The sequence below is a fragment of the Carettochelys insculpta genome, chromosome 2 (genome assembly GCF_033958435.1).
Source record: "Carettochelys insculpta isolate YL-2023 chromosome 2, ASM3395843v1, whole genome shotgun sequence".
Classification (NCBI taxonomy): Eukaryota; Metazoa; Chordata; order Testudines; family Carettochelyidae; genus Carettochelys; species Carettochelys insculpta.
The window spans coordinates 57,904,460-57,930,024 of NC_134138.1; the positions used below are offsets into that span (position 1 = coordinate 57,904,460).

Genomic DNA, 25,565 nt, shown 5'->3' on the forward strand with positions numbered 1-25,565 from the left:
GACATTTCACAGAGCATTATTATTGTATATTCAAGCTAGCGTGGCACTTATTGGTGGAACTTGCTATAGTCTGCTAAACACTTAACCATAAATTCTCAAACTGACTGATAGACTCGTATCACAGACCAAGAGTAGGACTGGACATGTTATTCCTTTTAGAGTCTGGTGCTGGTGCCTCCTGCAAGTCACTCTTCCATGTAGCCTTTGGCACTCAGAGTAATTAACCCCTATTAGGCCTGTGTTGTAGAGTAGGTCAGACTAGATGGCCACAGTGACCCTTTCTGGCCTAGAAATCCATTAATGTGTTAAATGAAAGCTCAGCTGATCTGCAGCCATTAGGGTCATTTCAAAGACTTTCATAAGAATGCAGCAAGGAACAAACAAACTTCAAAGAGAAAGGAAGAGCATTTAAGAGGGTTTTTTTTTCTCTTTTGTCTCCCTTAGTCACGTGATATGAGCAAGGTCAGCATAACCCAGGACATGATATGAACATGTTGTTTTGCACAGGGGTGACTATCTCTGGAAACACCAAATTACACAGCATGTCATATTGTGAGGCCTAGTCCATGCTAGGATTACAAACTGTGTTTACGATGCTTGTGGCTACTCCCAGGGTTCAGGCACTGACACACCATTGTGGAGCACAGGGGTTTCTCCTCCTAGAATCGGGTACCAAAAATCCCTGCTGTGGACTGGGCAATCACAGCAACTGAGCACAGGAAAACAGAGCTAGAAGAGGGAAGGGAAAGGACAACTCCCCTCAGCCTTCTGCTGCCACCTCCAGCCTCTCCTGCCCTCAACCCAATTTAACACAGCTCCCCATCCTATCCTCCCACTGCCCACATAGTGCTCATTTCTGAGGTGTTGCTAATAAACTCAGTTCACACCATAGCGTCTTGAACTAGCTCTACCCTTTAGCTGAGAGCTATGTGGGTGCGGCACAGACTGGGAAGAAGCCTCCCAGCATCAGTCCATCCCCATCTGCCAGCCCACCACATCATCCAGCTGCACCAGACAGCACCAGCAACCCACCTCTGGCCTTCTGACACAACACAGCAACTCACGTATTGCCAGATTTTTTTCAAAGTGTATGCAAATGAATAAAATGATTAACGAATAAATACCATGTGCTTGTTCAAAGGCTGTTTCGTTAGTTTTGACCAGTTTGCAACTAAATATTTGAATTGTGGGCGGGGGCAGGGAATAAAAAATTATTTTTGGGCTGTTTTCTGAGTGGTGGAGAGGAACTAGTTAAGAGCCATTATTACAGAGTAGCTCTCCCACATAGCACAGCTGTACTGGGGCCTGGAAGCACTATTCACCCTAGCATAGTTGAGAGACACTGCTTGTTCGAGGGCTTTTCTCTCACTTTCTTCCTTTCTTTGTACAGTGTTGGTTTAGAAAAGTGCAATTATCTGTAACACCAAGTTTCATACTAATTTGCACAGTTAACTTATAGAACTTTAAGATGTGTGTGCTGTATAGACAAATCAGTGAAACAGGAAAAGCTAAATTACAGATTGGGTGGTTCTGCCTGAAAATCAGGCAAAATGTGGATGGCTGGTTAGTCTACAGAATTAGCAGCTCTCTCGTGTAGCACCCCTCCCCCGTCCATCCCCATCTCCCCCCGCCCCCGACAAAGAACTCAGGGAGGACCAGCATGTTTTAAAATTACCTTTTCTTGGATAAATCTCTCCAGATTGGTCCCACAGACAAGCTGGATTGTTGGCTGAAGGAAGCTGATAAGCACTTCTGGACAGGATGATGGAATCTCCATCCCTAGAGTTTTTTTAGTCCTGGCTTGACAAAGTCCTGGCTCGGATGATTTAGTTGGGGTAGATCCTGCTTTGAGCAGGGTGCTGGTCTCGATGACCTTCTGAAGTCTCTTGCAGCCTTAGGAGTCTATGGCTACGTCTACACGTGAAGCCAACATCGAAATAGCTTATTTCGATGTAGCAACATCGAAATAGGCTATTTCGATGAATAACATCTACACGTCCTCCAGGGCTGGCAACGTCGACGTTCAACTTCGACGTTGCGCGGCACCACATCGAAATAGGCGCTGCGAGGGTACGTCTACACGCCAAAGTAGCACACATCGAAATAAGGGTGCCAGGCACAGCTGCAGACAAGGTCACAGGGCGGACTCAACAGCAAGCCGCTCCCTTAAAGGGCCCCTCCCAGACACAGTTGCACTAAACAACACAACATACACAGAGCCGACAACTGGTTGCAGACCCTGTGCCTGCAGCATGGATCCCCAGCTGCCGCAGCAGCAGCCAGAAGCCCTGGGCTACGGGCTGCTGCCCACGGTGACCATAGAGCCCCGCAGGGGCTGGAGAGAGAGCATCTCTCAACCCCCCAGCTGATGGCCGCCATGGAGGACCCAGCAATTTCGACGTTGCGGGACGCAGATCGTCTACACGGTCCCTACTTCGACGTTGAACGTCGAAGTAGGGCGCTATTCTGATCCCCTCATGAGGTTAGCGACTTCGACGTCTCGCTGCTTAACGTCGAAGTTAACTTCGAAATAGCGCCCGACGCGTGTAGCCGCAACGGGCGCTATTTCGAAGTTAGTGCTGCTACTTCGAAGTAGCGTGCACGTGTAGACACAGCTTATGAGTCTATAATTCTAGAGATCTGTTTTTCTTCTTGGTTATGTGAAGTGCCATAGCCATGAGTATATTGTTATGTTGAAGAGTATCAGTGGATGCCAGCAAGTGTGTCCTTGATCTGTGTGCAATCACAGATCTTATTAAAGTTGATAATCATGTTAACCACCCTTCATTCAAGTTAAATGAGAGAAACAAGTACATTTCTTCATGGAATAAGATAGGTGGAGATAATGGAAGCCACCCCGTGAGCCTAAAGCTGAAGGCTGTATGCAAGGCAGCTTAACAGTTAAGCAATGCAGTCTGAAGGATTTCTCTGGGGAGTGGTGGCAACCATGTGGGCTCAGGCACTAACTAGTTGTTGGTGGTGTATTTGTGTGGGAAGCAATGGCAAAGCAGGAGAACCAGTGGGCTGGAGAGAGAGCACAGACAGAGCTCTTGGAGCACAGAACTCACTGAAGGAGACAACTTGGAAATTGTGACCCAGGAAGCTCACAATAAACTTGTCCTTTTAATGGAAACAATCCAGCAACACCCCCAAGATTGCCTAATTACTTGGCAAAGGGACAACCATATTGCAGACCAGGAGAAATAAGGATGTCCAGCACTTTCCATTATAAGATGCTGCTTTCAGTTGATTATGACTTTGCCAAACTTTAATTGTTTTAACTGAAATGATTCATCCCAAGGGCCGGCCTCATGCTGAATTCTTAAGAAAATTTCCATCAGAGAAGGTGAATGATTTCTGAGAATAAATGTAGGGAAAAATATGTTGGCTTGCTATGTTAAAAAAAAAAATTGGTGACCCTTTCTTTGGTGAGCTCAATGACCCCATACTACCTTGGAGAAGGAATTTCAAATTCGGTAGGAAATGGCCTTCGTGTCAGAGATATACCTTTATTGTACTTGTGTAAATCCACTCAAATGTGGCCAAGGAGCCAGGGAGGTGCATGGAGACTGGGTACAGGGGAAAGTTATATCAGATGGGGAGCCAGGAGTGGGGAAGAGAGGGAATGAATAGGCAAAGAGAATGAGAGGGAAACAAGGGGCCAGGAAGAGAAAAGCCTGGAACAAGTTATAGGGGATGAAGCAAAAAGGGCCAAGCTTAGGGTATGTCCTCACTATGCAGAAGTTTGACCCCATCAGGATCAATCTTCTGGGGTTTGATTTTGTGTGCCTAGTAGGGATGCACAAAATCAAACTATCTAGGGTTGGCAGTCAACCCCTGTATTCAATATCACGAGAAGTAAGGGAGGTCAACGGGAGAGATTCTCCCTCTCTGAGGACAGCCAGGTAAGTTGATTGTAGATAAGTCAATTCTAGCTATGCAATTTCCATCATTAGAATTGTGTATCTACAATCAATTTCAATGTCTAGTGTAGACCTGGCCTTAGGGGGAACAGGCAGAAGGGGCTCAATATTTAAATATTGAGTCTGTTCCGGTATGGCTATGGAAGTGGGTCTGTCCCACGAAAGCTCATCACCTAATAAATTATTTTGTTAGTCTTTAAAGTGCTACTGGACTGCTTTTTGGTTTTGATAGAATATAGACGAACATGGCTATCTCTCTCTTAGTACTGAATGCAGGGGTAATGAAATATGGTTACCACTGTTTGTAATTATTATGGAAATGCAGTAAAGAAGGTCTGTACTTAATCTAGTCCAGAAGAGGGAGTCACTGTCAATTTAAAACAGGAAGAAGTCCTGTGGTACCTTATAGACGAACAGATATTTTGGAGCATAAGCTTTTGTGGGCAAAGATCCGCAGACTCATGCATTTGACGAAGCAGGTCTTTGCCCACAAACGCTTATGCTCCAACATATCTGTTCGTCTATAAGGTGCCACAGGACTTCTTGTTGTTTTTGAAGATACAGACTAACGTGGCTACCTCTCTGATATCTGTCAGTTTAAAGACATTTAATAAGATAAGGGCTTGAATGTCAGAGCCCTGTGAAAGCAAAAGGACAGGTCTCCCAACCAGCAACTTGCATGCCCTCAGGCATCTGCTGTAACACTGGTTCAGCCTGTTTCTCCCCACTGTTCCAAGAACAGTGTTACACAGGCTTCTCTAGGAGCTTGCTGTCTTATTTTTAAATTGTTCAATCAGAGTTGAAACTGCTTGTTGCAGGACTGTGTTTATGCCTGCTAACTGAAATCACTTGAGATGGGGGCGGTGTTTCTGCCTAGCCTGGAAAAGAGGAGAACCTTAGTAAGGGACAGCTGTTCAGGGGTTACAGCTGAGAGGTGGAAAGCAGCAGATGCTGACTGACAGCCAGCAGTGTGGCGGTGGAGAGGTATGATGAACAACCAGCAGGGTGGTGTCAGTGATGAGTAGGTGGCTGGTGAGCAGCCAGTGGAACAAGTCATATACAGCTTTACTCCCCACCCAAGGTGGGAGGTGAACTCTGCAGATTCACCTCTCAACTCTGGGTCTACATTGTCCAGGGACAGCACCTGTCAACTGGGTGCAGAAAAGGTTCAAGCATGACCTACAAAGAGAGGTTGAGGGATTTGGGCTTATTTCATTTGCAGAAGAGAAGAGTGAGGGGTGGTTTGATAGCAGCCTTCATGGCAAGAGACTGTTCTCAGTAGCGACAGATGGCAGAACAAGGAGCAATGGTCTCAGTTACAGAGTGGGAGGTGTAGGCTGGATATTAGGAAAAACTATTTCACTAGGAGAATGAAATGTGTTACTGGAATGTGTTACCTAAAGAGATGGTGGAATCTCCATCCCTAGAGGTTTTTAAATCGCAGCTTGACAAGGTCCTGGCTGGGATGTTAGTTAGGGTTGACCCTGCTTTAGGCAGGGGGCTGGACTCAATCTCCTGAGGTCCCTTCCAGTTCTAGGCTACTATGATTCTATGTGTAGGTGACTTTTGGGTTTCTGGACTTAAAAACCTGAGAGGAAAAGGACACTTGTCCAACCTACTTTGGGTGGGTCTTCTACTCATGGTTTATGTTTATGAACTCTCTTTATGGTGTTTTCCCAACTTAATGCCAATTTACTTCCCTTTCTCAAGTTACTTTCCAACCCTCAAGCTTTGTGTTTGTGAGTGGGGAAATAGTGTACCTGCGAGCGGGAGTGGGGTGAATTTCCCAGCTTACTGGCTGGGGGTTGAGCTGGTTCTCTGGTGAATAAATGGAAAGGAGATCCTAGATATTGAACCCAGCCCTGGCTGTGCTGTTTCCACTTTGCAAAAGAGTTAATATGTTAACATTTAAACATATTGATCCCCAATGAATGAAACACTGAACATGCAGTTTTGCCCTGGCCATTTTTCTTAATGTGTGTGAAAGATTTATGGATATATTGAACTGCACATTTTATTGGAAGGAAGTTTCATGTGTTTTGCCTTTGTTGACGCAAGATGTGAAGTTACGCAGCAAGTGGCAGCAAATCGCTTGAAGATTCAACAGCAGTCACTTACTGAGTCTGTAGCTCCAGTGGCAATGCAGCAGAGTACTCAGCTTCAGGAAATGAGTCCAATTCTATTGTGTGGGAAATGAAAAGAGCTCCTGGAAATATTATGTATCCTGTAACACTAACAAGCGTGTCTAACTTCCTGTTGCCATATCACCCTCTCAGGGGTACAGTCATGTACCGAGAAACAACACCCTTTATTTCAAACGATGCTTTAGCAACACTTCAGGTCTATATATTTCTTTGAGCCCATTCAGCCTGGTTTTAGAACTACACGTGGAATTGACACTACCTAGAAGGGAATGATTTCCAGCTGTGGATAAAGATAGGGAATCTATACTAATATTGTTAAATGTATTACCAACTATTTAAGCCATCAGACACAGTTTATACGACATGCCAGTTTTCCAGATCCAAAATCTGATTGGTCAGCTAGGTCTGTTAACGGAGATCATTACAGAAAAACAAACAAACAAGTAATATGCAAATAAGTTTTTATATGAATTATATTGATTGGTTGAGAAGGCAAGTACATGGGGAGGGTTGAGAAGCTTCTCTCTTTCTCACCTAAGAAGAGGGAGGAACCAGCCTTTTGACTTTGGGAGGTATCTGACATAAAAATTTGGTCAAGCATTTGGTCAAGTGAATGAGGAGGAGAGGAAGTGACAGTTTAAGCACAAAAAACCAGCTGACCCTTTCAGTACTATTTGGGGGACTTCCAGATACTTTTAACTCTGTTGTAAAAACTGAACTGCTTGATGGTCCTGCTCTAGTATCTTTAAAAGAAAGGCAATTTGAAACAGAAAAAAAAAGTGAAATTGGTTGTTTGGTCAGAGTGTTGCTACAATGGCAATTGAGCTTCTGAGGGCTGAGGAGGGTAGAACGGATGTGTAAAATAACTACATAGCAGAACTGAATTTCCAACAATTTTTTCTTAGTGTTCTGATGGGGACTCCTTTTCAGAGCGGAAGGAGGCATTAAATATCTCTATCTCTGTTTTTGGTTTTGTGTTTTGACAGTTAAAGGTAGCAAGCCCTTAAGCAATGCCGGGGGGTGCATTTCATGGGTGGCTGAACACAAGCAAGGAATGCAATAATAGCCTACAAACCTAAGCTATGCTGTTTTCATTTGCTAGAGTGACTCACCTGTCGGATTTTTGCAGTGGTGGACAGTGAGTTTTGGTGGTTCTTTTCTTCCTTTCAGAAAGGTCCAGGAATATTCTGTGTAATAACTGTTCATCTGCTGAAAGGCCTATAGAGTCATCAGTGGTTCTTTGGCTTCACTCTGTCTCTTGGATGTACACAGTAAGTCAATAGAGGAAATGAATGTCATTTGAAGCTCAAAGCTGTATCATCACCAACATGCTGAAGGTACTCAGCTTTGCATGGCCTTGCGACTCAATCTACAGTTTCACTGTTCCTGTGATGAGACAATTTAGAACAGACCCATATGCTTTATTTTTAGAATTCCAGAGCTAAATTTGCAGCTGAGTACAGATGAGAGCCAGAGTAGGAGGAAGAAGCTAGAATGACATAGGACATTCTATGCCCTATAATATAGGTTAAAATAGTCTTGGAGCAGCTCTAACTATCATCACTTGGATAGAGCTCCCAAGAGGCCATACTGCAACCAAGAGAACATCACCCGCACCAACCTTATCTTCCCCTAAAACACCTGTTGCACTTAAAACTAGGCCTGGGTGTGACTGAATGCTCCTTTCACACTCCTTTCACACTCCTTTCACTCTACTGTAATAATCTTCCTGCAAAATTTGGCTTGTGAGGTATCATTGGTAAACTAATAACTCACTGGTCAATAATATCATGGTGAAATGTGTGTAGCAATGTTCTATCCCTTGCATGATGATGTTAGCACAAGTTCCAAAGCACACAGCCCAGACTAGGCAGAGATTGGTAAATAGATCTATCAAAAGCAAAGCAATATGTGCTTACCTCAGTTTACATATAAAGTAGTAAACACGGTAGTTGGGATAGCTAGAGTGAGTAAATTTGTTTCTTAAAGACAAAGGACAGTCCAATGCTTTTAGCCAAGTGCCAATCAACGCTGATGACAATCACTGGTCAAGTTGCCATTCCTTGGCAACGAATGGGGACAGAATCTGATCAATCTTCATTTTAGCAAGCAGCAACATGGAACCCCTTTCACCATATGACTCTATGTCTCTGTCCTCAAAATGGAAAGGAACTTTCCAAGAGGTAACTCTCAGTAAAATATATTTCAAAGGGTGACTAGACCATGAAAATGAGGAGCTAAAGCACCCAAGCTTCTCCCTTTCTCACTTCAGAAGGGGGAGAAACCAGCCTTTTGATTTTGGAAGGGATCGGACATAAAAAATTGTACAGGCATTTTCTGGGAACCTGTGTTTCAAGATTTGACCTTGAATCCAGTCTAGCTTGTTAAATATTAGTTACTAAAAAGTAGTTTCTTCATTTCTCTCATAATCGTTTCCAACTTCATTGCTTTGTACTTATGGGCACTTAAAACCCAACGCTTTGTAGTTAAATAAACTTTTGATTCCCCACAAAATGAACCCAGGGTTGTGTTGAAACTGAACTCTTTGGTAACATCAGCAAAAGAAGGAAACTGTTGTATATTGACCAGGGCAACAGATGTCAGTATCTGAACTGTCCAAGAGAGGACTGGCAGCGTAGAACACACTGTTCTGGAGAAAATTCAGGACTTTGTCGGGATGTGTTGAGGTTGCTCTGCAAGTGGCAACCAAGACTGCTGGAGGTGAGAATGTGGCTGGTGTGTTGCTGACAATCTGCAGTGGTCAGAGATGCCAAACCAATGCTGTGGCTCTGCGCAGGCACTCTGAATGTGACCTACCTCCTTTTAGTCTGTCTGTGAGGAGCCCAGGTTGGGAGCTACTGCAGCAGAGCACTGAGAGGCACCAAAGCTGCAGGGCAGAGGTGATACTGGTCTGGACTGCACACTGAAAAGTGACAGAGGTTGGTATAATGGAGCATGGGGGGCATTCTATGCTGGCTTGAAGCTTGCTAAGGACTCCGTGTCAGAGGAACCTGCAATATGGAGAATACCTGGCCCTTTGATCCCTTTGTAACAATGGAGTGGAGCAAAGGGACCAAGCTGGTTGGTGAATCTGTGATTACTGTCTGAACCTGTAAGCTGCTGTGCTGAAACAGTGAAAAGTAGACTTTGAAATTAACGAGTCATATTGTAATAGCTACCAGGCAGTGTTAAATCTTGTCTTCAGTGCTTTTGCTGCAATGCAGCTTTCTATGATTCAGCAACATATTTTCCCTGCTACATGCATTCATGGTGCTACAAAGTCATTTCTGGGACTTTATGAAGTCATACATTCTGTAAAGAGCTTGAGCATTTCTGAAGAACATCCAAAAAGGAGCACGGTAATGTAGGTCAAGTCACACTGCAATTTCCTGGAAGCTAAACAAAACCAGCACTATTCATTTACACACTATTTCCAAAATGCCCTATTTACAAGGGTGATGAAAAGGAAACTTGCACTGCATTTAGTTTTTAGTTCCATAGTTTTAGGTAAATGACAGGTCCCTTCCAGTAAAGGGTGGAAAATGTTTTGTTTCATTATAGAACTTTATCACTGGCGGTGGAATTTTGTCAAATGGAAGTAGGTACATCTTCAGAGACTCTGTGACCTGCCTGATATAGTCATTGAACCAGGAGGCAGAAAACTTGTTGTTCTTTTTCCCAGCTCTGGCGTTGATTTACAGTGCAGCTTTGGACAGATCACTTCACTTCTCTATGCCTCAGTTTTCTTATCTGTAAAACGGGGATACAGATATGCATTATTGTGACCTGCCTCCAGACTAATAGCTGAAAAGCACTAAATTAGTATTACTGGAGATGACTTTTGATTTAAAACACGTTTCCCACCCTTCTGAAATTCATTTAAAATGCCAATGTTTTAAATGTCATTTCACTCCACAAAGAGACATTTTAAAATATGTCTCAGAACACTGTACATTGCTGTCCTTTGGATAACAAAATTTCAGAGGTCACAGGAAAAACAATTGCTTCACTAATGCTGGGTCTACACTTGTCCCCATCTTCAAAAGGGGCATGTTAATCAGGGTGATGGGAGATTATTAATGAAGTGCTGCTCATGGGAATAAGGGGACTTCGAAGTAGGCAGGTCCTTTCGAAAAGGAGCCCCATCGGGACGAGCCACGCGACGGCGAGCCGCATCAATTTCGAAGTGCCACGGCCACCCGCATGCAAATGAAGCGCTGAGTATGCATTTCAGCGCTTCATTAGTAAACTTCGAAATGGCCATTTGCGTGGCCATTTCGAAGTTTGGGGCTAGTGTAGACACGGCCTCTATGTCCCTGGTGTCCAATACACATGTGGTGAACAGGGCAGCAGGATGTGGTGAATGTGGCTCCGGAGAGCTACACAACTGGGGTGCTCCTCCCACTGCTATACGCATGCGTCTTGCAACTTGGTGGGACAAGCACGCGGCAGCAGCGGCAGAGGTGACTCTGAGCCGTGGACTCCTGTGGCCCCGCATGGCAGTGGCTCCAGCCATGGGGCAACGTGGCTCACGTGGTGCAGTGCCAGCTGCAAGGCGCTCATGTGGCCGTGTGGCTCAGGCCATGGGGCGCTTGCGTGGATGTGCAGCTCCATCTACGCAGCAGTGGCTCGGGTGAGTGATCTCCGGGAGGCGTGGGGCGGTGCCTGGCTGTGGAAGTGCAGTGCCTGGCTCAGGCGAGGAGGGCATGTGGAGAGCCATTCCATATCTCCTGGACACCACTGCTCCACGTCATTTATTCATTTTCCCCAGGGTTACCTGGTGTCATGCAATGACTGGTACCTGCTTAAAAAACTAAGCACTTTGCGTACTCGGGGCCAGCACTCCTCCTGCACTGCTGCCCAAAGGCTTCCCTTCTCTCCTCTAATTTTAAGATAACTTACAAAAATCATCTCCCTCCCAGCCAGAGAATAATAATGACTCACATTCAGGGCCTTTTTTGTATATAAAAGGAGGCACTGGTGCTCAGTCAGCCCCACACACCCTCCCCCAGCCCAGCTAAGGGGCTGCCGTGGTGCTGGAACTCGGTACCAGTACCAGCAAGTACTGGCACAACAAAATCACTGCTCGCAGCTACAAACAGGGCCAATTCAGACTAATCTTGCCACCAGCTACGGTCTGTCATCATCTCCATGGCCACAATTAATTGAGCGAGTGACCTTGCTCTGCCCTCTGGCTCCAAACACCTGCACCGTGCAGGGGAGAGACTAAGTAATGTGTCTGGAAAGGAGGCACCGTGTTTGTGCAGGTAACTAGGGGTAACAGTGGGGGAAGCTCTCTCGTTTAAATAGGGTTAGGTAATTTACAGCACTCCCCGACCAGAGCGTTAAAGGGGAGATGCCTTTCCCAAGAGGGTTCAAGTTATTAATTAACCCCTCTTCAGAATTTTTAGCCAAGCATAAAATAGCAGACACTCAGCATCCAGAGCAGGAGTGGTGAACATCCTGCTAACCTTGGTGAGGTCTTGTAAATCGCTGATTTGGCAGCCCTGCTCCCCTTTTGAGACAGGCCTGGTTTTGAATTTTGAAACCGTCCTGTTTACCTTTCATCAAGCTGGAGCCTCTCCTTGGCCTTGTCTTGACACCCTATAGGGTGGGGCTTTTGGCTATGCCAGACAACTTCACCACTTCCTGCTTGGCATCCCCTCAGGGCTCCCTGGCCCTGCTCCACCCGACTCCAATAAAAGCATGAAAAAACACCTGCCTGGAACAGGACAGGGGAATGAGATTCTTAACAATGTTCAGGCTGGGGTGGGGTGAGTGAGGATTAATAAATACTCCCAACCTCTCTCTGATCCTGTACCAGTCATCTTCCTGGCACTGGCTTCCACCATCTGAGAGGACACAGTAATTCCAATGTGTTCTAACTTAGGTTAAATCTAGGTGCTATAACTTCTCCTTGAGCTGTCAGGGGAAGGCTTCTGGGGTGGCATATTTTCAGTCTTATTCTCATTTCTTAATTTACAGTGTAAAACTGACACACAAACATGCTTCTGATTTTTTTTCAGTTGCTCTCACAGAATTTTTGAATAAACAGCAACATTACGTTAATAAATGATCAATGCTGACTAAGCCCTCTATATATGAAGAACCCAACTGTTATTGATGCAGAGGATTAACAGATACCTCTGATACGACCCTCTTTGTTTTGAGCTTTTATCTTCATTGAGGTAAGACAACCCACCTGATTTTGCAGTTTTCTCATATTAGGCATATAGCAGCAAACTGTAATATGCACATGAAGAGTCAATGTTTAGCATCTGTTAGATATATTACATACTGGGCTTGGCTACACTTGCCCCCAACTTCGAAGGGCTCATGTTAATCAGGGTGTTGGGAGATTACTAATGAAGTTTGACAGGCAGGCGAGGGGGTGGGCGGTTGGGCGAGGCAGGTGGCCAAGACCTGGGCCCCACTGTCCAGGCTGCTGTCCAGCCACACCCACACGTCCCACTCCATCGCCAGCCAGTCCCAGAGCTCCACGGTCATCTCCCGCATGACTGCCTGGTGGATGGCTGCCTCCTCCTCCCTCCAGCACCGTCAGTGGGAGGCCCTGCCACGTACATGGGAGGATGCAGGTTGGGGTGATGAGGCAGCCAGTTGGCCACCTGTGGCTGCCAGCCTGCCTGCTCAGGTGGGCTGTGGCACCCTGACGATGGACCTGTGGTGACAGAAGGGGACGGGGCAGCCTGTAAGAGCTGGATACCAATTCGGGGGGGCCGGGGCCCCTGCTCTGCTGCCGCCTGATGGCCTGTGAGCCCCATGGGATCCAGGGTGCCCAGAGGTTCCCTTCCGGTGAAGGTTGGCTCATGTTCCCTGCCCCTCCCCCCCGGTATGTTGGCTGTGGGGCTGTTCCAGGTGGGCCCCGTCCCCATCCCCGGTGACATTCTGCTCGTCCTGTATGTATTAACTGCGATGTCCCGGGACTTGGAAAAGGCTCAGCTGGGTGTCCCAGAGGGGAGGGTGATGACGAGGGCTGGAGCCCTCATCATTGACCTCAGTCTTGGTCAGCCACTCCCTGCATGGGGGGCTCGTGGTGCTGGAGGAGCCTGCCTCGTCCTCACTGTCCACCGTGGGGGGGAGCGGTGGTGTCCACCACGTGCTCTGGGGTAACTGCCTCCCTTGGCCCCAGGAGCCTGTGCGGCCCCTGGTACTGGGGGCAGTGGATGGGCCATGCCCCCAACCAGCTGGCAGCATCACGGGCCTTGATGGATGTCTGGCAGGTTCTTTGACTTTTATCCGCATGCTGCTGCTAGTGCAGTCAGGGTGACCTCGAGTGGTGAGGCAGCTGGCCAGCTGGGCAAAGGCCTCTGTGTTCCTCTGCTGGGTGCCAGTTTGCCGAAGGACATCCTCCGTCCCCACACAGCGTGAGGAGGTCCTTTGGCTCATTCTCAGTCCAGGAGGGTCCCCTCCTGGCACGGCTCTTGCCTGGGTGCTGCGACCCCTTGGAGCCCTCATCTGGGGCCCCCGGGGTGGGCAGGGAAGTCCTGGCATGTCTCCAGGGTGGCCAGGGGGTATGGAGGCAGGCTGGTGCTTCAAGCAGGGGATGTCTGAGCAGGAGCTCATGCTGCCCTGCTTGTGGCACAGTCTCAGCTTCCTGCCCGAGGTTGCTGGGGAGCTGTTTTCTTTAAGGCGGCTGGCAGGGACCATAGAGCCCTGGCTGGGCTAGCCAGAGCGTCTCCGTCCTCTGGGGAGGGCCACCTCCTTGGCTGACTCCTTACTTCAAAGTAAGGAGTACAGAGCATCTACACACACTTTACTTCTAAGTTAAACATCGAAGTAAGACACCACTCCGTTCCTGGGAATGGAGTAGTGGCTTCAAAGTTAGCCTCCCTTACTTTTAAATTAACTTCGCAGTAAAGAAAAGTGTGGGTAGATGCTCTGCATGCTACTTCACAGTATCAGCTTACTTCGAAGTTAACTTCGAAGTAAGTTTGTAGTATAGACGCAGCCATATAGTGACTTACCATATTCTACTAAGCTCTCATTTTCCTCTCAAGAATTGACGAATGTGATTTTTTTTTCATTCCCACTTATTTAATTTTATTTGCTTATTCCTTTAATCAAATAGAAGTATGGTCTTCCTGAGTACCAATGACCTTAGTTTAAAATACATGTTGTAAAATGAATATATTCAGTGTTAGTTCTGACTGCCTGATTTAATCACATTATAGTCTGAAAGAATTGTATTTTTGTCTGATATCTTTAAACTGATAAAACTTTGACATCATTCGTATGAACAGTATGCTTTGTTTAGTATGCTTTGCAGATAACAATTTATAGTAGGTAGTCAGTCCTGTCCGATGATGACATCTTGAGCTTGCACAGGCTCATCGGTTGTGGACTCGCATGTGGGGTTGTGGACTCGCATGTGGGAACAATTTATAAAGCAATATATTTATAAAGCAATTAACAATTTAGAAAGCAATAAAATCTGTGTAAAGGTAATTATCAGTTACTTAATGACTACTTGCAACTGTTAAAGCCCAAGGCAAGCACGAGGGCCTTTCCTCCTGTATTCACAAAACACAAAAAACAAAAAACAACAAAAAAAACAGTCTTGTAGCACCTTTAAAACTATTACATTTATTTATTATGTAATTTTTATTTTTATTACCTAATAAATAAATTTGTTAGTTTTTAAGGTGCTGCAGGACTGCTTGTTTTTATGAACACATGAGTTAAGGCCCTCATCCTTGCCAAATAAAAATTACCTAATAAATAAATTTGTTAGGCTTGAAGGTGCTACGGGGCTGCTTGTTTTTTTGTGACACTACAGACTAACCTGCCTGCCCCATGAGACTATTCATCATTTATTCAGTCACCCTTTCATAAGTCAGGAGTGAAACATTAAATATTGCTTCTGTTAACAAATCTGAGGACACCTGAGACATTGCAGTTTTCTCTGTACTGTACGAAGAAAGCCCTGGTAATAGAAGGAATAAAATTCATGTCCTTACCACCTAAACTGAAGAACTTTCTGGTACTCATTAGCAACATAGGGACTGCAATAAACAGCTGAGTCATTCTGATTCTATCCAGAAGAGGGTAGTGCTGCATATACTCATCACGAAAATTTTTACACTATTATGAAACCTAATTAGGGTGAAAAATTCTACTGACCTATTTTGTTTTCAGAGGATAGACAGAGCAGCAAGATACCAATAGTGAAGAGAACGCTTGCTTGTGTGCCTTCCACACAAGAATCTGTGTATACATATTGTAACAGAGATAATGTGGTCCTTTCCCTAATGTGTTGCTTGAACTTTCAACTAATCTTGCTCAACTGTATTGTCCGTTTTCTTCCTCCTTTCTCTCAAGAAGGAGGTCTGAGCTAATAGCTAAGGAAAAATAAGACTGGAAGTCAAAAACTGGTGAGTTCTAGTCCCATTTGGTACCGGCACCATTCCTCTTAGGTAATTTTCTGGCGATACCTGCCTCAGTTTCCCCTTTGAGAACGTGGGGAAAATACTACTTTACCCATTTTTCATCTAAAAGATAAATTTTGTTTCTAAAACTCTTCTTGCCACAGGCTGATACTAGATGGGCATCAAAAGCAAATTCAACTGCGGCCTAAAATTTGAAGATTTCAGAAGTTTCTAAGGCCCTAAAAGATGTTGCAGCTTCATCTAAATGTGCTGAATCAGTTTTAAAAGTTAATACCTTCTTCAAAAAATTAATGTTGAGTTTTTGTGCACCTTATCCATTTGGCATAATAGTCTAACTCACATTGCCAGGGTGAATAAAGCCTTACAAACAGAAGGCATTTCTGTTGGTCAGGCTTCTAAGATGACCCATGGATTGTGAAATACTTCACAAGAGATGCATGGAAATGAGAGCTATATGGAAGATATTTTACTGATTGTAGAAAAATGGGCAAAAATATAGAAACATCGGCCAAATTTGCAGAATGAAGAAAGCGTAAAGTTAAAAGACTTTATGGCCATGTCCATGCTACAAAAATAACTTTGAAGTTGCTTACTTTGTATAACTTTGAAGTAAGCAACTTCAAATGAGAGTGTCCACACACCACCTACTTCGAAGTTAACTTTGACGTAAGGAAAAATGTGTGGCGACTTTCTTCTGGCTACTTCGAAGTAGTGCCTAACTTGGAAGTTAACTTCGAAATTAGTTCCTAGTGTAGATGCACCCCATGAGTCACCAGACAAAAGTGGTAGTTTATCAGCTGAAAAATCATTCAAAATGCAAATAAAAGCTGTATTTGACAGCATAATATTTGAGATATCTTCAGATTTAGATTTTCTTTCAGGCAATTCTTTTGCTAAAATTCGTATTGCTAATCTTCAAAAAGCAGAAGTAGATTTAAGTTTTAAATATGACAGCGATTTGAATACCTTGGAAATTTCATCACAGATGCAGAGTTTTAAATATCAGGCATTAGCATTGTTGCTAAATGTTTCATCTACAACTAGTTTGGACATTCTACAGTTAATTCATGAATATAATTCATTTGGCCGATTTTATCCAAATTTGGAAATCGCCCTGCAAATATTTCTTTGCTGGCCAGTGACTGTGGCTTCTTGCAAAAGAAGTTTTAGTAAACTAAAATTAATTAAGAATTACCTTTAAGTGTCCATGGGTCAGGAGAGATTATCAAATGTGTTAGTCTATAAGGTGCCACAGGACTTCTTCTTGTTTATCAAGTGTGTCTATTTTATCAATAGAACATGATGTAGCAAATAATATTAATTTCACCGCAATTATTGATGAGTTCGCCTCATTAAAAGCATGTGAAGTACAATCATAAACAAATGTATTAATGTATAGATTATATGTATACATTATATATAGATTGTTTATGCAAATCTCATAACTATTATAAATAAATGTTGTGTTGTTGTTATTATTATTATTTATGTATTTTCCCTTTTTCTATAAAATAAGTCCTATGAATATATAAACATGAGAGGGCGCAATTTCACATTCTTGCTTCAGGTGCAAAATTAGCTAGTTACGGCACTAGCTGTGTGCACCCTTTGCATGCAGTCAAAGCACTGCTACTGTCCAGTCAGCACACCCTGCAAGTGAAGTTAGCAAAGTGAAGTGAAGCAAAATTATCACATCTTGGGAGACAGTCTTGGTTACGAAAATCTAGCAGCCCACTGAGATGAAGGAGGGTCACTCATGTGGCCCACTCACTAGCCTAGGTTGCCCATCGCTGTTCTGAACTTTTAGAACTCTGAATTGCTTCTCACTGTGTTTCTGTGCAGAGTGACTTGTTTAGATTTAATTTGTTTCTATTGTTTATTTATACATGAAGATGACGTGTTATGAAATAACCTTATGTATCTTTTATAAAGCTGGTATTCATTTCTTTTATTCTTTTTGGACTTGCTTATGATGGGGTAACCCCTGTGGAATGACTGAATTCTGGATTTCCATGTGCTTTTCTGTAAAAGGTGCATTGGAGCACCAGGAAAGGGGCAGTAAAATAAACTCTAGCCCACTCAAAGGTGATAATAGCACTGGGAATTTATTCATAGGAGACTAAGATGTTGCTGTCAGAGTTACACACATACACATCTCCTAGAACTGGAAGGGACCTTGGCAGGTCATCTAGTCCAGTCTCCTGCCCAATTGGCAGGACCAAGCACCATCCCTGACATGTATTTGCCCCAATCCCTAAATGGCCTCCTCAAGGATTAAGCTCACAACCCCAGGTTTAGCAGGCCAATGCTCAAACCAATGAGCTATCCCTCCCCCTTAAATCCATGTGTGAACAGAGGTGGCCTTTCCAACAAAAATGGTGTATCTACCTACAGCAATCACATGAAAAAGCAGATTGAGGGAATTATCATTCCCATGTGCTAAGAAAAAGTAGAAGTCTAGGCCTAATGTGTCCTATAGTGCGCCTGTATACCTTTCGCCTCCTTTTTTCAGCTAATTCTAAACAACCTGAAGTGAGAAATTCCTCTCTGTTTGAATGCCATTGGTATTTATATTCAGGACTCACCATAATCAGAAACAAGCCAGCAGTCCTGTAGCACTTTAAAGACTAACAAAATGATTTATCAGATGATGAGCTTTCATGGAACAGACCACTTCCTCAGAAGCCTTATGCAGGGTAAATTAGTAGTAGCTGGTGTGTGCTTTTAAAGTTGCTTTTTTGCTAATAAGTGCTCAAGGTGTTTTGACTTTGACTTTGTAGTTTAGTTTGGTTTAGTTTAATAACAAAGGAACATCTTCAGAAGTGGGGCTGTCCCATGAAAGCTCATCACCTAATACATCATTTTGTTAGTCTTTAAAGTACTCCAGGGTGGCTTTTGTGTTTTGTGAGGGCACAGACTAACATGGCTTAATCAGAAAGTTCCAGAAACTTGTTTCAATTCCTATCGTCCTCTCTGTAGCTGAGACAAGTCAGCGTGGGAGGCTGGAGCTGTTTCCAGGTGCATTGTCTCAGCCTTCTTGTCATCTAAACGAAAAAGTTAATTGAAGCTCTGATTTTTGCCTCCAGGGCAAATAGAAAGGAAAACAACTGCTGGATTTCCTTTCCATCTGAATGAGCAGGTTCTGGCCAGTTCATTAAGACTTGAGTTTTGCCCTTTCGAAATGGTGAACTGAAGTACAGGACCAGAGTGAGGTTAATAAAGTATAAGCTTATTCTATTAATTTACAGCCATATTCTGACCTCATTCATGCTGACATCAATGTAAAGTAACTCCAGGGCAGCCTGTGCAGACACTCAATTTGGAGTGCCGGCATTGACTGCAGTGGTGTTATGCCTAGATTTATGCCATTCACAAAGGCCTAGACTACACTGGGGAAATCGGTGCTCATGTAAATACACTGATGCAGCACGAAGCCACACTGGTGTAGTCGCCAACGTGTACAGAATGGGATGTTTGCTTATTTGTTTAGGTCTCATCTACACTAGAAACTGTTGCCAGTTTTGTTTAGGGGTCAGATTTTTTATTTATGTAACCACACAGAGAGAGAAAGAGGGAGGGAGGGAGAGAGAGAGAGAGAGAGCCCTTGTGAAAAAGCAGCAAACCTGTTCTAACATAGACAAGGCCTTAGGCTGTAAGCTGTTTAAGGCAGGAACCGTGTCTTCTACCAGCCCATTCAACAGGGTCTGGTTCTTTACTTACTGTGGTTTAGAAGGGAGGAGTCCTAAGGCTGGTAGGACATGCCACAACTTGTATTTCATGAATACAAGCACTATCTTGAGCTATGCTCATTTAAGCGATCAAAGGGCAAGGTTACACCAGTTGAGTGGATCTGCTCTGACTATCTTGCATCCAATGCAGTAACACAGGCCAGGAGCCTTCAAGCTATTTAGAGGTGTTTGAAATAATGAACATTAGGAGCCTAAATACTTTTTAAGGGTCTGTGCTAGAGAGGCAGAACTCTTCCCTCTTTCAGTTAGCAACTGTCAAGGTGTAGCTCCCCGCCTGGTTCTGACTACTCCTGATTCACTGATGCAGTTAGAGTACATTAGGCTTCACTGTGATATAAGGAAAATGGGAGGGGACCTGTGGCAGAGCATGTCTTCTGGATAAAACAAACAAATCTTGAAGAGAAAGGAGAAGTCTTATGCAGGGTAAAGTACTAGTGGTTGGTGTATTCTTCTAAAGCTGCTCTTCTGCTAATAAGCGCTCAAGGTGTTCATCTCCAAATTCATAGTTTAGTTTGGAGCTGGGTAAGGATTTTGTTACTTTACAAATGTTAATATTCTGTGCGCAAACAATCTACTTAGTCTAAATTTGAATGTAACTAGAGCCCTGCCAAAGTCATAGCCCATTTTTGTACATTTCAAAGTCAGAGCATTTTCAAAAAAGTTAAATTTATGGTTTCAGATATTTAAATCTTAAATGTCACAGCATGAATATGTATTTTAAAATACCAAACTATCAACATGTAAACCCCTTACATAAACATTTCGCACAGAACCATTATAGGAGGACAGTAATATTGTATAGTGGGATAGGGTGGTATAACAAGCCCCCAATCCAGAAGGGGAGAATCCCTTCTGATGACCATTTTGTATGCAGCCTCACCACTACCAGTCATCTGACAGGAAGTCAGAAGGTGGGGTCAGGGCTATAAAAGCCTGGGCTGAGGACACAGTTGGGACTGATCCCCTGTAGGAACCAGAGGGTAGCTCTAGCTTTCCTGGCTGGGCTGGGCTGGGCTGGGCTGGGCTGCTAGAGGATATCTCTAGGCTTCCTGCCTCAGAAGCTGAGGGGGGTTAAGGCCTGGATTGGGTTGCCTGGGTCCCTGCCAGTCCTGGTATCATGTGGAACTGGCTTGTAGGAGACCTGGTGGACTGATCAGAGTATCCACCTTATCCTGCACCTGTGAGCCAGCCTGATGCCATGGAACCCCTTAAGCCAGCTCTGCCTGTGAGCCTGAGAAGTCAGTAAGACACAGGGTATGTGTTGGGCAGGAGACTGGGAGCAGCCCAGAGATAAGACTGTTAAAGGCTCTTAGGCTGGCATGTTGTGATGTGAATTCCCCACTGACCCAAGGAGCAGACCATGCTGCTGTGACCAGGGCCCCTGGGCCAGGAAGTGGTGGAGTGGGTGGCCCTGTGTCCCCCTCTGCCCCCCACTTGCTAAGTGGCAGTCTTTTCCCTGCCCCCGCCCCCTTGCCAGCATGGGTAGAGTGTCTGTTGTGTGCTGCCTCACCCTGAGTTATGGCTGTGGGCTATCTAAAGACTGTATTGGGTTTATTGCCCTACCCTGAGCTAGGGTGGTGGTCTTTCTAAGACTGTGGGCCAGCTGTAGCCCAGACCTCAGACTAGGCCCTGACAAGAACTAATTTTCCCTGGCACCTGCCTGACATAAGGCAGGGAGCTTTGAATTGTTGCCTCTCACCCACCTGAGGCAAGGTGGGAAGCCCCCAAATGAGTGACTTGGGGGTTGTTGGGCACTTGCGGCAGTGGGGCAGGATGGCTGCCAGCAGGAGAGGAGCTCCTGTGGGAGCCCTGAACTGGCTACACATTGCCACTGGTGATTCTACTCTGGTTTCAGAGCTGCGCTGGACAGCAGGTGGACAATGTCCAGCTCTGAAGACCACACCACTATCATCATTAGAAGTAAGCGTGGCAATACCCCACACCATGCCCTCCTTGCTTCTGCACTGCTGCTTATGGTGTTCCCCAAGATGGTGCCTAGCCAGCCGCCTCCATTCTTCAGCCCTCTGCTCTGAAGGTAGTGCAGGAGTAAGGATGGCAATATTGTGACACCTCCTTCTCCCCATAATGGCCTTGCCGTCTCTTTTGGGTCAGTATCTCCAGTATGAGATCCTGGATGTATTTTTACTCTATGTGCTTTAAGTAGAGTAGATGGTCTTTTGTGTAACTTTGCTTGACTTCATGGGGAAGACCAGTTTTCACAGGATGTGCTACATTTTTCATAGCTATGAATTTGGTAGGGCCTTACGTGTAATTAATCTGATCGTAAATTTTACTTAATTCAAAATTACTGTGATGCAAGACTTCAATGACCACTCAGGGGACCTGCAAGGAACTGTTTGGTGGCCTTTCAGTAATAACAGAACAAAATGTGCTGGGTACGTCTGGGACTTGGGATAATCTTAAGACATGGGTGTATCACAAAGGTGACCTCTGGAAGAATCACAGTAATGACAGACTTGGCAGTTGTATTTGTTCAATTTGAATGTCTTGCTAGTTAGAGTGTTGGCAATCCCACATGCTCAAGATCACAAGTCACCCTCCTTCCCTCGTTAGTTTCCCTCAGAAAATGGGAGGGGAGAACACTGGGTTTGGCTTCATTTACTGTGTTTTTTGAACCTTGGGGTGCATTTGGGTCACATATTCAAACTCTCTTCTAGCACCAAGAGGGTTAGAGGAAAACCACAACTTTCAATAAAAAGTAAAAAAATCCTAATCACTTGTCTCTAGGAGCCAGGGTGCAAGCAAAAACTTTAACTGTAGCAACACTTGCCACTAAACTCATAAGTTGGTAAAACAGTAGCTGTGTATTTCATGCAAGTGTTTGAAATGCCATCCCATTTTCAAAGCTAGGAGTATTTAAAGGTGCTAGGGTTACTAGACATCGTTTTCCCCAGACATCTCCTCTTTTTCGGTTCTTAAATCTCTGTCCAGCTAGGTTTTTTAAATTTCTAAAAATGTCAAGGATTTCAGTAGGTGCCTGGCCATGGAGGTGGAGGCACCAGAGTGATGCAGTGGCTGTTTTCCCTTGAAAGCTGGGCGCTGCACGGGCCAGGCAGAGGCAAACCCCCTCCCCTGCTGGGGGGAGCGTTAGGAGAAAGGAGGTGGGTCAAGGGGTAATGTCTGTGGGCTCCAGATGCAGGGGTAGTGCAAAGGCACCGAGCCAGGACCCAGCTGGGACACAAGGAGCTGGGGCTGGTAATGGAAAAACCCCTCAGTTGGGGCTGTGGGGGAGGGGTGGTGAGACCCATGTGCTGGCAGAGAGGGCCCAGGGCTGCAGCAGCTCTGCTCACTGGGGGGTGGAGTGCACCACACCCCTCCCCCCAGCATGTCTTGCAGCTGGGCAGGGCCATGGGGTGAGTACAGGCCCCCACCCAGCATGGACAAGGAGGAGATCTCTGCGCCCAAGGCAATGGGGCAAACAAAGCTCCAAAGCTGCTGATGCAGCAGGAATGTAGTTGCCCCTTCACTCCCTCTCCAGATCTGAAGGAGTTAAGACTTGGTGCATGGTGTTGGTGGGGGAGGTGGTCAGGCCATGGCCCCTTGGTGGCACATGGCTCGTGGGGGAGGGAAGACTGCAACCAGAGCATGCAGTGCTGGGGCAGGTGGAAGGAAAGCAGTGGGGCCCCTGGACGATAGAGACGTAAAAGGAGCAATCAAGGAAGATAACGCCACTGTGGAAAAACTAAATGATTTCTTTGCTTCAGTCTTCGCAGCTAAGGATGTTAGAGAGATTCCCAAATCTGAGCCGTCCTTTATGGGTGACAAATCTGAGGAACTGTCCCAGATTGAAGTGTCATTAGAGGAGGTTTTGGAACTAATTGATAAGTTAAACAGTCACAAGTCTCCGGGACCAGATGGTATTCACCCAAGGGTTCTGAAAGAACTCAAATGTGAAATTGTGGAACTATTAACGGTGGTTTGTAATGTATCCTTTAAATCAGCTTCGGTACCCAATGATTGGAAGACAGCTAATATAACACCAATAGTTAAGAAGGGCTCGAAAGGAGACCCTGGCAATTATAGACCGGTAAATCTAATGTCAGTACCGGGCAAATTAGTAGAAACAATAGTAAAGAATAAAATTGTCAGACACGTAGAAAAACATGACTTGTTGAGCAAAAGTCAACATGGTTTCTGTAAAGGGAAGTCGTGCCTTTGAAGGGGTTAGCAAGCACGCAGACGGGGGGATCCAGTAGACATAGTATGCATAGATTTCCAGAAAGCCTTTGACACAGTCCCTCACCAAAGGCTCTTATGTAAATTAGGTGGTCATGGGATAAGAGGAAAGATCTTTTCATGGATTGGGAACTGGTTAAAAGACAGGAAACAAAGGGTAGGAATAAATGGTAAATTTTCACAATGGAAGGGGGTAACTAGTGGCGTTCCCCAAGGGTCAGTCCTGGGACCAATCTTGTTCAACTTATTCGTCAAAGGTCTAGAGAAAGGGGTAAGCAGTGAGGTGGCAAAGTTTGCAGATGACACCAAACTGTTCAGGATAGTCAAAACCAAAGCAGACTGTGAAGAACTTCAAAAAGATCTCAGCAAACTGAGTGATTGAGCAGCAAAATGGCAAATGAAATTTAATGTGGGTAAGCGTAAGGTAATGCACATTGGGGAAAAATAACCCCAATTATACACACAATATGATGGGGGCAAATTTAGCTACAACAGATCAGGAAAGAGATCTTGGAATTATAGTAGATAGTTCTCTGAAAACATCCATGCAGTGTGCAGCGGCAGTCAGTAAAGCAAATCGGATGTTAGGAATAATTAAAAAAAGGGATAGAAAATAAGACGAATATCCTACTTCCCCTATATAAAACTATGGTACATCCACATCTTGAGTACTGCATGCAGATGTGGTCTCCTCACCTCAAAAAAGATATATTGGTGTTAGAAAAGGTTCAGAAAAGGGCAACTAAAATGATTAAGGGTTTGGAACAGGTCCCATACGAGGAGAGGCTAGAGAGACTGGGACTTTTCAGTCTAGAAAAGAGGGGACTGAGGGGCGATATGATAGAGGTATATAAAATCATGAATGGTGTGGAGAAGGTGAATACAGAAAAGTGATTTACTTGTTCCCGTAATATAAGAACCAGAGGACACCAAATGAAATTAATGGGTAGCAGGTTCAAAACTAATAAAAGAAAGCTTTTCTTCACACAGTGCCCAGTCAACCTGTGGAACTCCTTGCCAGAGGATGCTGTGAAGCCCAGGACTCTAACAGAGTTTAAAAAAGAGCTCGATAAATATTTGGAGGTTAGGTCCATAGATGGCTATTAGCTAGGGGTAAGGTAGGATGAGTAGCCTTTTGTCGAAGGCGGGAGATGGATGGCAGGAGACAAATTGCTTGTCTTCAGTTCACCTCTTCTGGGGCACCTGGCATTGGCTACTGTCGGCAGACAGGATACTGGGCTAGATGAACCTTTGGTCTGACCCAGTATGGCCGTTCTTATGATTAGCATGGGAGGCAGCTGTGGTGTGGGTGGGTGGGGTGGCGGGTGGCTGTGAGCCTGGGGGTGCTCTGTGGGGGAGGCGCAGTTGTGTATGGGGAGGTGAAGTGAGGGAAGGATGGGATGTGTAGGGCTGACAGTGAGAGGGGTGTGGTGGGGATGGAGGGGATGGGGTTGGGGGAGGGGTTGTTGGACGGGTGGCAGCGCTGAGGCTGGGGCATAGGAGAAAGTGGCAGTTGTGGTTGGGGAAGCAGTAGTGGATGGGCCGGAGGTGTGGTGGGTGCAGAGGGCAGCAAGTTTTCACTTTCAGCAATGGTAAAAGCCCAGAAAGACAGAGGATGCGCTCTGCCTGCATGCTGTTACTAGCTGGGCTCCAGTCACTTTGCAGAAGTGCTCCTGAGCTTAAGGGAGGGAAGTGTACCAAATGGTCCAGAGTGAGAGTGAACAGTGAAGCAGCACTCCCAACAAACCTGGAGCTAGGATGCAGCGGGAGAAGATCTTTCACCCAAACCCCACAATCCATGAGGAAGCAGATCAGCCGTACTGAGCAGGTATGTGGTGCTGCTCCAGTATAGGGAACCTGGATATAGAGCATGAATCACAACCTGCAGGGCAAAAACGTGACATCAGGTGAATGGCAAACCAAAATTTTGGGGTTAACTGGTATGGCTGGAGCAGGTGTGTGTGTGTGTGTGCATGCGGGGGGGGGGGGGGGGCACTACCTCAGGCCTAGATGGTCACGTGGTCCAATCCCCTTCACAGGGCTGGAGCCCTCTAGAATATCCTCTCTTTTGCAACTTCAACTATGGTAAAAAGGTGCACAAGTTCCTAATACATTTCCTTGTGTAAGTACTATACTGATGTAAGG

The 25,565-nt window shown here is 45.2% G+C and overlaps 1 long non-coding RNA gene across 2 annotated transcripts in view; it reads left to right on the forward strand.

The window, feature by feature from the left end:
• Positions 1 to 4,857: 4,857 nt before the first annotated feature.
• LOC142009263 (uncharacterized) overlaps positions 4,858 to 25,565 on the forward strand; it is a 38,961-nt gene continuing 18,253 nt past the window's right edge. For both annotated transcript variants that reach the window (XR_012644404.1, XR_012644405.1), the window contains exon 1: positions 4,858 to 4,907. This is a non-coding gene — a long non-coding RNA (uncharacterized LOC142009263). The remainder of the gene's footprint in view (positions 4,908 to 25,565) is intronic.